An 11,356-nucleotide genomic window follows, 5' to 3' on the forward strand; every position below is an offset into this window, starting at 1 on the left:
TTAGAAAGCCCTGCAATGAATTCGTAATGTGAATCGGTGAGCCGGTGTCAATCCACCAAGAACTAGGAGATAAATCAACTAAATTAACTTCAATAGAGAAAGTATCTAACTGTGACTTACCCTTCTTTGCCATCCAATCCTTGAATCCCTGGCAATTTTTCTTCATATGACCTTCCTTTTTACAAAAGAAGCATTTGAAGACTCCCGGTTTTTTACCCTTGCTGTTCACAGATTTCTTGGGGCCAAGTTTGTAAGGCTTGGTCCCACTGGTACCTTCTCCAGAATTAACTGCATTAGAGGCAACAGCTGTAATAACCCAAACTTTTAGGAATAATTATATTGCATTTTTTTTATGATCTCGATAGTTCATATATCTTAGAAAACATTTTTTTTGTGTGAAGATTTTGATAATTCAAAAAGCTCATCTCATGACTTTCTAACTCATGAGTTTATTACGAAAATACCTTTTTGAGTGTTGGATCATCTCAACATTTATAATTCATGTAGATGCCTATAGATTACACTTCTCTAAATCATTTCAATTCCTAAGCATTTTAATTTGAGTTGATTAGTTTTATTCATTTTGAAATTAAATCTTAGAACCAAATGACAAGCTTTACATGCATTTTTCAAGAACATAAAAAGAAAGTGAAGATGACTTTGTGATGAAAGCAGCTTCTAGCAGCTGATCTCATCATCTCTAACACATAAAAATCTAGCCTAAAAGTCTTTGTTTATTCACTTGGAGCTTAACCACACTCCTATTCACCAAGGGTAAGTAGCTAGCTTAGAAACTAACTTGACTAAGGTTAGATGTTGTTTTGGGTCTATAAAAGAGCACTACTTCCTGCTCTAACTTCATCCCATTCTCATTCATATAGGAATTTCACTTAGAAACTCATTGGAAAGAAAGAAATCTTTAGTTAAAGAAAGTTAGCTTAAGCTCTTAGGTTCTTTAAGTTGTGAAGCTCAATTTCGTGGCCAAGCCTCCAATCACCTGTTGATCACTTCAAAAGATATTCATGTAAGTATATGAAAACTCTCTTATAGTCTTTTGCCTTAAATTTTGATCAATTTGAAGAACCAAGAATAAAATGGTGTAAAAACGTCACTGCTGCATAATCCAATTTTTCGTGCATAAAACTTATGTATTTGCTGATGAAAGTTATGCTACCTTAATCTACATGAAAAATGGCTCATTTTGGGATTTTGAATCACTGAAAAAGGTTAAGAAACGAAGAAGTTATGGTTAAAAGAAAATTGTTACTTTCCATTTTTTTCCAGAATCCGGCAACTTTTTCCAGAAACCGGTGAGTTCATGCATTTTCCGGCTGCCGGAAATACTAAAATTCTGGTCTTACTCTTGTTTTATCTAATCAAGTTCATATAGATGATTTCTAATTGATTTTGTATCTTAATTTTACATTTTAAATGATTTTTAAAGCATTAAACAATGAATCTTTCAAAACTTTTCCGGTTGGTTTCACCGGAAAACTCATATGATGTTCATAACTTCAAACTATCATATCTCACTCATTTCTTATCCGTTTTCAATGTTCTTTATATCAAAACGAAGCTTATAATCTGAACTTTAAATCTGGAGAGTATCAAGAGCAGTAGTCAAAACTACAGGACGTATTAATATATGAAATTAAGGTTAAAGTAAAGAGTGACGATTACGGTACTGTTCTGGAAAATCTTCATTTTTGGACTTGGACACATTGCACATGTTTACATGGACTGTATTATTGAATTCCTTGTGAAAAACCCTTTGAAACGGTGTACTCATTTGACTAATTCGGACTTGTGATGGACAACGTAACACATTTTGAAGTTTGATGACTCTAATCGGAGAAACATGAATACGGTTGATGAACTTCAATGGATTTGGACATAAGGACTGAAATACTAACTATAATATAATTTTGTTAAATTGTTTATAGTTACTTATTTAATACTTGTGCTTTATTATTACCTATTTTACTTGATTTCAATTATGTATAAGCTTCTTTTTAATTATGTTGTTTGCTAGTGAATTTACTTATTTGTGATATACAATTATGTTACACATGTTTTCATATGAGATTATTCCTAAGTATATGTATCTATATGTGTGAGTACATATACATATATTATGATCTATAATTCATAAAGATTGTATGTTGTGAATTTGATTATGTTTGAGAAGTACAGTTGTGAAGCCGGGTGATTAGTACTACCCCGTGCTTAAGTGAATTACTGGTAAACGTGTTTTGGTGTTATGTGGAAGTTAGCCTTGGGCCCTAGTCCCTACAGATAGTGCACTATTATACTCTTAGGAAGGGTGCTTACTTTGAGTATACATACTTGGGTATAGTACGTTGGACCCTAGTATGCTGCGGCTTTCCCGTACTTTGGGTATAGTACGTTGGACCCTAGTACGTGGATTTGTGATTTGTTACCAGTCAACCTGGCTTACTTGTGCTTTGGGTATAGTACGTTGGACCCTAGCACTTGTATTTATCAATTGTTACCAGTTAATCTGAAAATTCACTAAGAAGAGAAGTGTACTTATATTATTTTGATCAAATATCTGTCTGCGATATATATTATTAATATGTTACGGTGCTAAGTGAAAAGATAATTGAGCATACATTGTTTTGAGGTTATTTTCATCTATTAGTGATGCATTACTTGTCGATTCAATAAGGAGATGGTACGATGATATTAGTATTTATTACAAAGTGCGTTGACAGAAGACTGCCGATCATTTTTACTTTGTTATTCAATTTGCATCATTTTGTAAGGCAAATTAATATAAGATGGTGGTATATGTACTTACTGGGCTTGTGTTGCTCATGATGCTACACCTTCTTGTTTTCAGGTTTTGAGTAGATGCTTGGGGAAACGGGATGATCCTACTAGATAAAATAATATTTTTCTACTACTATTTCTAGTAAATACCTGTACTTATTTGAATTTTGCTTAACTTTGATTATGTAAATATATTACCGATTTTTGTTTTCTAATAAAAGTACTATTCAAACATGTATATAATTTCTTTTACTTCCTGTTGATTTATTCAAGAAGAAAATTTTATTTGTTTTGACTCACGTCACAAATTCACGAGCCATATTTCAGTACAATATTGGCCTTGGATTTGGGGGCGTGACAGATTGGTATCAGAGCTAAAGTTCCTTTTAAGTTTTGGTTTCTACAAATGAAAATATATAAACGGGGTGGGTACTATATATGTAAGCATATACATGCATTTTAGGCTATCGAAAGCTTCGATGAGTATTATGCATCCCTATTCTTTGATTGCAGTTATATTTTATATACTGACCTTATCAAGTTAGAAGATGACATGGTGATTTGTTTGGGTTTTGTTTCATTGAAAAGAAGAGAGTAATTATCAAGAATCATTTGTCTAATGTTCTTCTATTAATCAAACTATTATAGTCAATATGGCTAGTAGGTTTGATCGATCCTTTGTTTTTTGTATAGATCAAGCAGTGATAATGACATGTATACGCTTTAGTCAATATGGTAATTGGCATATGATTTTGTGACACAAGTTTTTGAGACTAAGTTGTTTTGGATAACATTAGGTATACAGTGAGTAGAAGTTATATACTTTAGTATGAGTAGAGTAAAATGATTCGTTTAGATGTACTCGTGACTATTATGGAAGTATGAGTACTAAAGCCTTGATAGAATTGTTAAGCATTCGCAAGATACTAAAAGAGCTTAGCATATAAGATAGTTGTTGAATTGCTTAACAAGGATCTAGAAACAGTTTAGGGCTAGCTTGATATCCGTATGGTAAATTGATATTGAAGAGATCCTTTTATTTGGAAGTTAAACTTATTTTAGGAAAATTTCGGATCTTTAGAGTAGTCTGGTGAGAGAAAGAAAAAGGGGTTCATTATTATAGTAGATTAAGTGGTTCCTAGAATGCTCTAGAATTATTAGTCGAAACGATTGCTGAGTAGGCTACAGAGAGAAGAAATTTTGAGGAGTATTTAGTGAAAAATATATGTGAACAAGACTAGCAATATTGGTCCTAGTGCATTTGGGAGATCTTTAAGCATTGGTCAATTATGGTAAAAGACTATTGCTCAAACAATTGGATGCACAAGAATTCCTTACACTCAAATATATTCCCAAGTATTGAAGGATATTGATCTGAAAGGTGAAAGGTACGCCTTGAAACTCTAGATCTTGTTGAAAGTTTAGAATCATGATTTTATTTGGATTATTAAGAATAGGTTTTAACAATAATTATTCCCTTTCGATGTTCAAAAATTCTAGCCCTAACAGTATGTGAGCTACTATCCATAAACTTGTTTGAGGCCGGTGTAACTTTTCGTAGCCTTTATAAGTTTAGTGTGACCTAATAAGATATAATCTAAGATAGGAATGATTTGAAAGTCCGTTATCATGTAGTTCGATCTAGGCTACCCTAAGTTTCTTGAATTAAGATGTTTAATGTACAATTTTGGAAGAATCCTTATTTTCAAAAGTTTCCTACACAGTTGAGAGTAAGAGAGTTAGAGCCATATAAGTTAAGCATCAACATGCTTGTCACTAGAATTTTCTTTCTTGTCAAATTGAAAGAAACTATAGCCTTTGGACTGGCTAAATACATCCATAGCTATCAGCAAGACAGTAAATTGCCGAAAGAAAAGAATGTTTTATGCAATGCCTTGCATGCGGATAATTACCTTGTCCAGATTCTTGATGAATATATTTTAGGTCTCAACCATTCCAACAATATGGTCCCGAAAGTTCGGTATTTCTAGTGCCCTCGCACTTGCATACTACCACTATGAAGATAAGCTTAGTATCTACCCATTGCTTAAAGGTCGATTAGTATTCTCTACAACCTAAAGAATCGAACCAAGGGATACAATAGGCTTGGTGAAAAGTTCTTAGATATAAGATTTGTTCAGTTGAGTGTTTTTAGTTGGGAACTACTTGATGAAACTTTTATTTGAGAAAGATTTGAACAACATTGAAGAAGAGAGATAAACTCATTTATTGTTTTGCGGTAGTGTTAGCTAGAAGAAGAAAACTTGCTTGGTTGTTATGCAGAATCCAAAACCTAGCAACATCTTGACCTAATGCTTTAGGAAACTTCCAACCTTTTAGAATATTAGAAAGATACGAGTTTAGATCCTCGACTGCTATAGGTATAGATCATTCAAGATTTAAGTATATAGCCTACCGAATATTTTGAACTCAAGGTGAGAACTCATAAACTATGTATACATGAAAGATGACACCTCTACATTAGCACCAGACTGCTATATTGAGAAAGAGTATGCACACCAAACAATATAGGATTTAAGAGGAAGTTATGCTCACCATGTGAAGTTCAGTTTTCATTCAAGGGGAATGGAAATACACAAATACTTTTGGTGAATACTTTTTGGGAGAAAACCAAGAGGTTAAAGTTAGATTTATATATTCGTCTAATATATCAACATGGTAGCAAAATAGATCGGAATGGTATAATACCTTAAGATTTCAAGTACTATTAGGGATGTCATGATATAGTCTAAGTACGAACCACCACCTGTATTGGATTGAGAAACCTACGTAAAATTCGAGGACGAATTTTCTTTTAAGGTGGGTAGACTGTAATAACCCGAACTTTTAGGAATAATTATATTGCATTTTTTTTATGATCTCGATAGTTCATATATCTTAGAAAACATTTTTTTTGTGTGAAGATTTTGATAATTCAAAAAGCTCATCTCATGACTTTCTAACTCATGAGTTTATTACGAAAATACCTTTTTGAGTGTTGGATCATCTCAACATTTATAATTCATGTAGATGCCTATAGATTACACTTCTCTAAATCATTTCAATTCCTAAGCATTTTAATTTGAGTTGATTAGTTTTATTCATTTTGAAATTAAATCTTAGAACCAAATGACAAGCTTTACATGCATTTTTCAAGAACATAAAAAGAAAGTGAAGATGACTTTGTGATGAAAGCAGCTTCTAGCAGCTGATCTCATCATCTCTAACACATAAAAATCTAGCCTAAAAGTCTTTGTTTATTCACTTGGAGCTTAACCACACTCCTATTCACCAAGGGTAAGTAGCTAGCTTAGAAACTAACTTGACTAAGGTTAGATGTTGTTTTGGGTCTATAAAAGAGCACTACTTCCTGCTCTAACTTCATCCCATTCTCATTCATATAGGAATTTCACTTAGAAACTCATTGGAAAGAAAGAAATCTTTAGTTAAAGAAAGTTAGCTTAAGCTCTTAGGTTCTTTAAGTTGTGAAGCTCAATTTCGTGGCCAAGCCTCCAATCACCTGTTGATCACTTCAAAAGATATTCATGTAAGTATATGAAAACTCTCTTATAGTCTTTTGCCTTAAATTTTGATCAATTTGAAGAACCAAGAATAAAATGGTGTAAAAACGTCACTGCTGCATAATCCAATTTTTCGTGCATAAAACTTATGTATTTGCTGATGAAAGTTATGCTACCTTAATCTACATGAAAAATGGCTCATTTTGGGATTTTGAATCACTGAAAAAGGTTAAGAAACGAAGAAGTTATGGTTAAAAGAAAATTGTTACTTTCCATTTTTTTCCAGAATCCGGCAACTTTTTCCAGAAACCGGTGAGTTCATGCATTTTCCGGCTGCCGGAAATACTAAAATTCTGGTCTTACTCTTGTTTTATCTAATCAAGTTCATATAGATGATTTCTAATTGATTTTGTATCTTAATTTTACATTTTAAATGATTTTTAAAGCATTAAACAATGAATCTTTCAAAACTTTTCCGGTTGGTTTCACCGGAAAACTCATATGATGTTCATAACTTCAAACTATCATATCTCACTCATTTCTTATCCGTTTTCAATGTTCTTTATATCAAAACGAAGCTTATAATCTGAACTTTAAATCTGGAGAGTATCAAGAGCAGTAGTCAAAACTACAGGACGTATTAATATATGAAATTAAGGTTAAAGTAAAGAGTGACGATTACGGTACTGTTCTGGAAAATCTTCATTTTTGGACTTGGACACATTGCACATGTTTACATGGACTGTATTATTGAATTCCTTGTGAAAAACCCTTTGAAACGGTGTACTCATTTGACTAATTCGGACTTGTGATGGACAACGTAACACATTTTGAAGTTTGATGACTCTAATCGGAGAAACATGAATACGGTTGATGAACTTCAATGGATTTGGACATAAGGACTGAAATACTAACTATAATATAATTTTGTTAAATTGTTTATAGTTACTTATTTAATACTTGTGCTTTATTATTACCTATTTTACTTGATTTCAATTATGTATAAGCTTCTTTTTAATTATGTTGTTTGCTAGTGAATTTACTTATTTGTGATATACAATTATGTTACACATGTTTTCATATGAGATTATTCCTAAGTATATGTATCTATATGTGTGAGTACATATACATATATTATGATCTATAATTCATAAAGATTGTATGTTGTGAATTTGATTATGTTTGAGAAGTACAGTTGTGAAGCCGGGTGATTAGTACTACCCCGTGCTTAAGTGAATTACTGGTAAACGTGTTTTGGTGTTATGTGGAAGTTAGCCTTGGGCCCTAGTCCCTACAGATAGTGCACTATTATACTCTTAGGAAGGGTGCTTACTTTGAGTATACATACTTGGGTATAGTACGTTGGACCCTAGTATGCTGCGGCTTTCCCGTACTTTGGGTATAGTACGTTGGACCCTAGTACGTGGATTTGTGATTTGTTACCAGTCAACCTGGCTTACTTGTGCTTTGGGTATAGTACGTTGGACCCTAGCACTTGTATTTATCAATTGTTACCAGTTAATCTGAAAATTCACTAAGAAGAGAAGTGTACTTATATTATTTTGATCAAATATCTGTCTGCGATATATATTATTAATATGTTACGGTGCTAAGTGAAAAGATAATTGAGCATACATTGTTTTGAGGTTATTTTCATCTATTAGTGATGCATTACTTGTCGATTCAATAAGGAGATGGTACGATGATATTAGTATTTATTACAAAGTGCGTTGACAGAAGACTGCCGATCATTTTTACTTTGTTATTCAATTTGCATCATTTTGTAAGGCAAATTAATATAAGATGGTGGTATATGTACTTACTGGGCTTGTGTTGCTCATGATGCTACACCTTCTTGTTTTCAGGTTTTGAGTAGATGCTTGGGGAAACGGGATGATCCTACTAGATAAAATAATATTTTTCTACTACTATTTCTAGTAAATACCTGTACTTATTTGAATTTTGCTTAACTTTGATTATGTAAATATATTACCGATTTTTGTTTTCTAATAAAAGTACTATTCAAACATGTATATAATTTCTTTTACTTCCTGTTGATTTATTCAAGAAGAAAATTTTATTTGTTTTGACTCACGTCACAAATTCACGAGCCATATTTCAGTACAATATTGGCCTTGGATTTGGGGGCGTGACAACAGCTTTGCCTTTTCCCTTCCATTTCGACTTTGAGATCAGATTCACAACAAGTGGTCCATCCCTCTTGATCCTATCTTCCTCTTGCACACATATCGCTATTAGCTTATTCAAATCCCACTTATCCTTCTGTGTAAAATAAGTGGTCTTCAACTGACCAAAAGAGGCAGGTAGGGTTCTTAGGGACTGATGCACTATAAATTCAGCAGGCAGGGGTATCTCAAGATCTCCAAGCCTAGTAGTGATGTCAATGATCTTCATGATATGCTCACGGACACTCTTAGAGGAATCATAATTGATCCCCATCAACATATCCAGCAGAAGAGAAATCTCTGCCTTCTCATTCTCTCGAAACTTCAAAGCAATAGCAGCCATAAAATCAGTGGCTGTGTCTTTGTCAGCAATACTCCCCCTAACCACAGCAGTCATGGTTTGCTTAAGAATAAGCTTGGTCATCCTGTTGGCTCTAACCCATTCTCTATGTTTCACCATCACTAGGTCAGAGCTAGTGTCATCTATCAGCGGTTCGGGCTCAGTCAGACACCAATCAATTCCCTGGAGGCCAAGGTAAAGCTCTATGGATTCCTTCCACTTCTTAAAATTACAACCATTGAGAGGTTCAATGGTTGTGTACATACCACCTATATTACATACCGCCAAGCATAATCAACGACCTCATAGGTGGGCCCCGCGGCATGGCTAGCCCCGCCTATGGCATGCATCCGGTAGACCGACACTCGAGCTACGTTGCCATGGTGGAGGTCGGCCGGTATCTAGTCAGGAGGTCACCCTCCCATGCTCTCCAAGAGGCTTCAAGAGAAGCAATATATGTATTATTGTCCCACATCGAGGATATGTAAATAGAGTGGGACTTCCCTTAGCTATAAAGGGAAGTCCTCCCCTTCTTAGAGAGGATGGATCCATGATCCCTATACTTGTATCACTACAAAGGTCACTTGGCCTCACTCATAGTAAACTATCTAAGTGGACGTAGCCTTGCCTCAAGTGCAAGGTGAACCACTATACATGCGGTGTTATCTCTCTCTCTCTCTCCCCATCATGATCCACACACACTTCCTGTTCCGTATTCTTCAGTAGAAACATTGGCGCTAGAAGGAGGGTCCTATATTTGGGTATGAACCTCCGACCTTGAGCAGGAGTCACGTACGGGTACCGCCCATCAGCTTATCAAGCAACTCTCGCCCATGCATGCATCACGCATAGTGACCTCTCTTTGGTCAAAATACCGTCCGGTATCCACTACACATCCCGACAACTCCCAACATTCTCATATCACGTCAACTTCTCCTCATAGTACCGCCCGGTATCCAACTCATCCTGGCAGTCAACCTAGCAGCTCATCCCGGCAGCACCTTTGCTTGGTACCGGCAGCTTCAAATCCAGCTTTGCTTACCGAGCGGTATCTCACTTCTTGGTCGACCAATCTGGTACCAGTAACCCTCATCGGGTACCACAAGTGGGCGGGTACGTGCGGGCCCCGCACCCTCATAGCTCATCACCAACTCATCTTCATTCATCACCTAATCTGTACACGGAGCATCTACTTGGGACACCCACCGAGTCTAGTCCCGCTGCAACCACTCAAGCAGGTGATCTACCCTGCACGTCCAGTTCCCGTTCAGCAACTCAACGCACTTCTCTGTGTCATAGTCCCGGATCTACATGGCAAGGTCTGAGTCGACCAACTCTAATGATTTCCGGTAACTTATTCGCCCACCCTGCAAACTTGTGGACCTGGTCGAGCCCAGCTACACCTACAAACTCTCCGGGACTGTCATCATAATTACGGCCTATCACCCACTCCAGGACTCCCGCCTGATAGCTTCGCTCCCCAGCACTAACCATTCCCGGAGACACCAGGACGGTCACTGAGCATCCATTCCGGTATCCCGAAGCATCGATACTATTTTTCTCCGAGCACACCTACGCATCTGTCAGCATACCCGGCACTTCTACAAGTCGCATACCGCTCGGGATGCTTGTATCGGAGGCTCGTAAACCAAGGGTCAATCGGGAAAGTCCCATTTCTAAAAATAGAGGGGAAGAAGAAGAGTATTACGGGCACCCATACCCCAAGTGCTATGGACTCCCAGCTCAGCAGCAACTGCATCTCGGCATCACTTTCACCTCTCGGTGATCATCACAGCACCTCCTGCCAAGGCACCGAGTCAGCTCTATATAGCTTGCTCGACTCGTCAGCTCTATATCAACAATCCGGGACTCGGCTCAAGCGACGCCTGCATCTTCGATCCCGGTACGAAGAAATTTTCGTTCAAACCCGCTGAGTCCCAGATCCGACTTGGGTCTCCTCCAGTACCATACTATGGTAATCCGTCCGGCATCCTATTCTTGGGAAACTAAACCTTGAAACTGATCCCATCCCTGACACATCCCGGTGGCATCATGTATAAGCTGGAGTCCCGGAGGCCAACTTTGTTCAACGATTCGAGCAACAACAAAAAAAACACACTCTGGGCACCTAGGAATCCCGGATCATCTCCGGTACCCTCCCTGGCAGAAGCTTCGCTTCCCGGTAGCAGCTTCGCTCCCCAGCACTTCATTTCTTGGCAATGCATCTGCCTCCCGGCACTTGGAGCTTCACCTCCCGGTATCCATAAAGGCCCGCCATCATCGAGTCAAACACTGAGCATCTCCCACAAAGCCCCGGCAACAGACCATGTCATGATTGGGAGCCCCGGTACCCTAAACTCCTGGATTGTCATCACCGACCTCGATCTCTTGCACCCGGTAACCAACAGCCTACCCCGGTACCCGCTCACCAGCATCTCTGCTTCCGGGACCTTAACCCAAACTCGTTGGATTCACAAGAACCGGCTACGCAGACTTATGATCAACATCGACAGCTC

The 11,356-nt window shown here is 37.1% G+C and overlaps 2 long non-coding RNA genes across 2 annotated transcripts; both read left to right on the plus strand.

Moving 5' to 3' along the window:
- The first annotated feature begins 406 nt into the window (after positions 1 to 406).
- On the plus strand, positions 407 to 3,045 carry LOC133732995 (uncharacterized). The gene is made up of 2 exons (XR_009857444.1): positions 407 to 1,024; positions 2,864 to 3,045. It is a non-coding gene; the product is annotated as an uncharacterized LOC133732995 (long non-coding RNA).
- Positions 3,046 to 3,649: 604 nt separating this feature from the next.
- LOC133729268 (uncharacterized) lies at positions 3,650 to 8,361 on the plus strand. Its single transcript, XR_009856325.1, has 2 exons — positions 3,650 to 6,340; positions 8,180 to 8,361. It is a non-coding gene; the product is annotated as an uncharacterized LOC133729268 (long non-coding RNA).
- The last annotated feature ends 2,995 nt before the right edge of the window (positions 8,362 to 11,356 follow it).

This window comes from Rosa rugosa, chromosome 2 (assembly GCF_958449725.1).
Source record: "Rosa rugosa chromosome 2, drRosRugo1.1, whole genome shotgun sequence".
Classification (NCBI taxonomy): Eukaryota; Viridiplantae; Streptophyta; class Magnoliopsida; order Rosales; family Rosaceae; genus Rosa; species Rosa rugosa.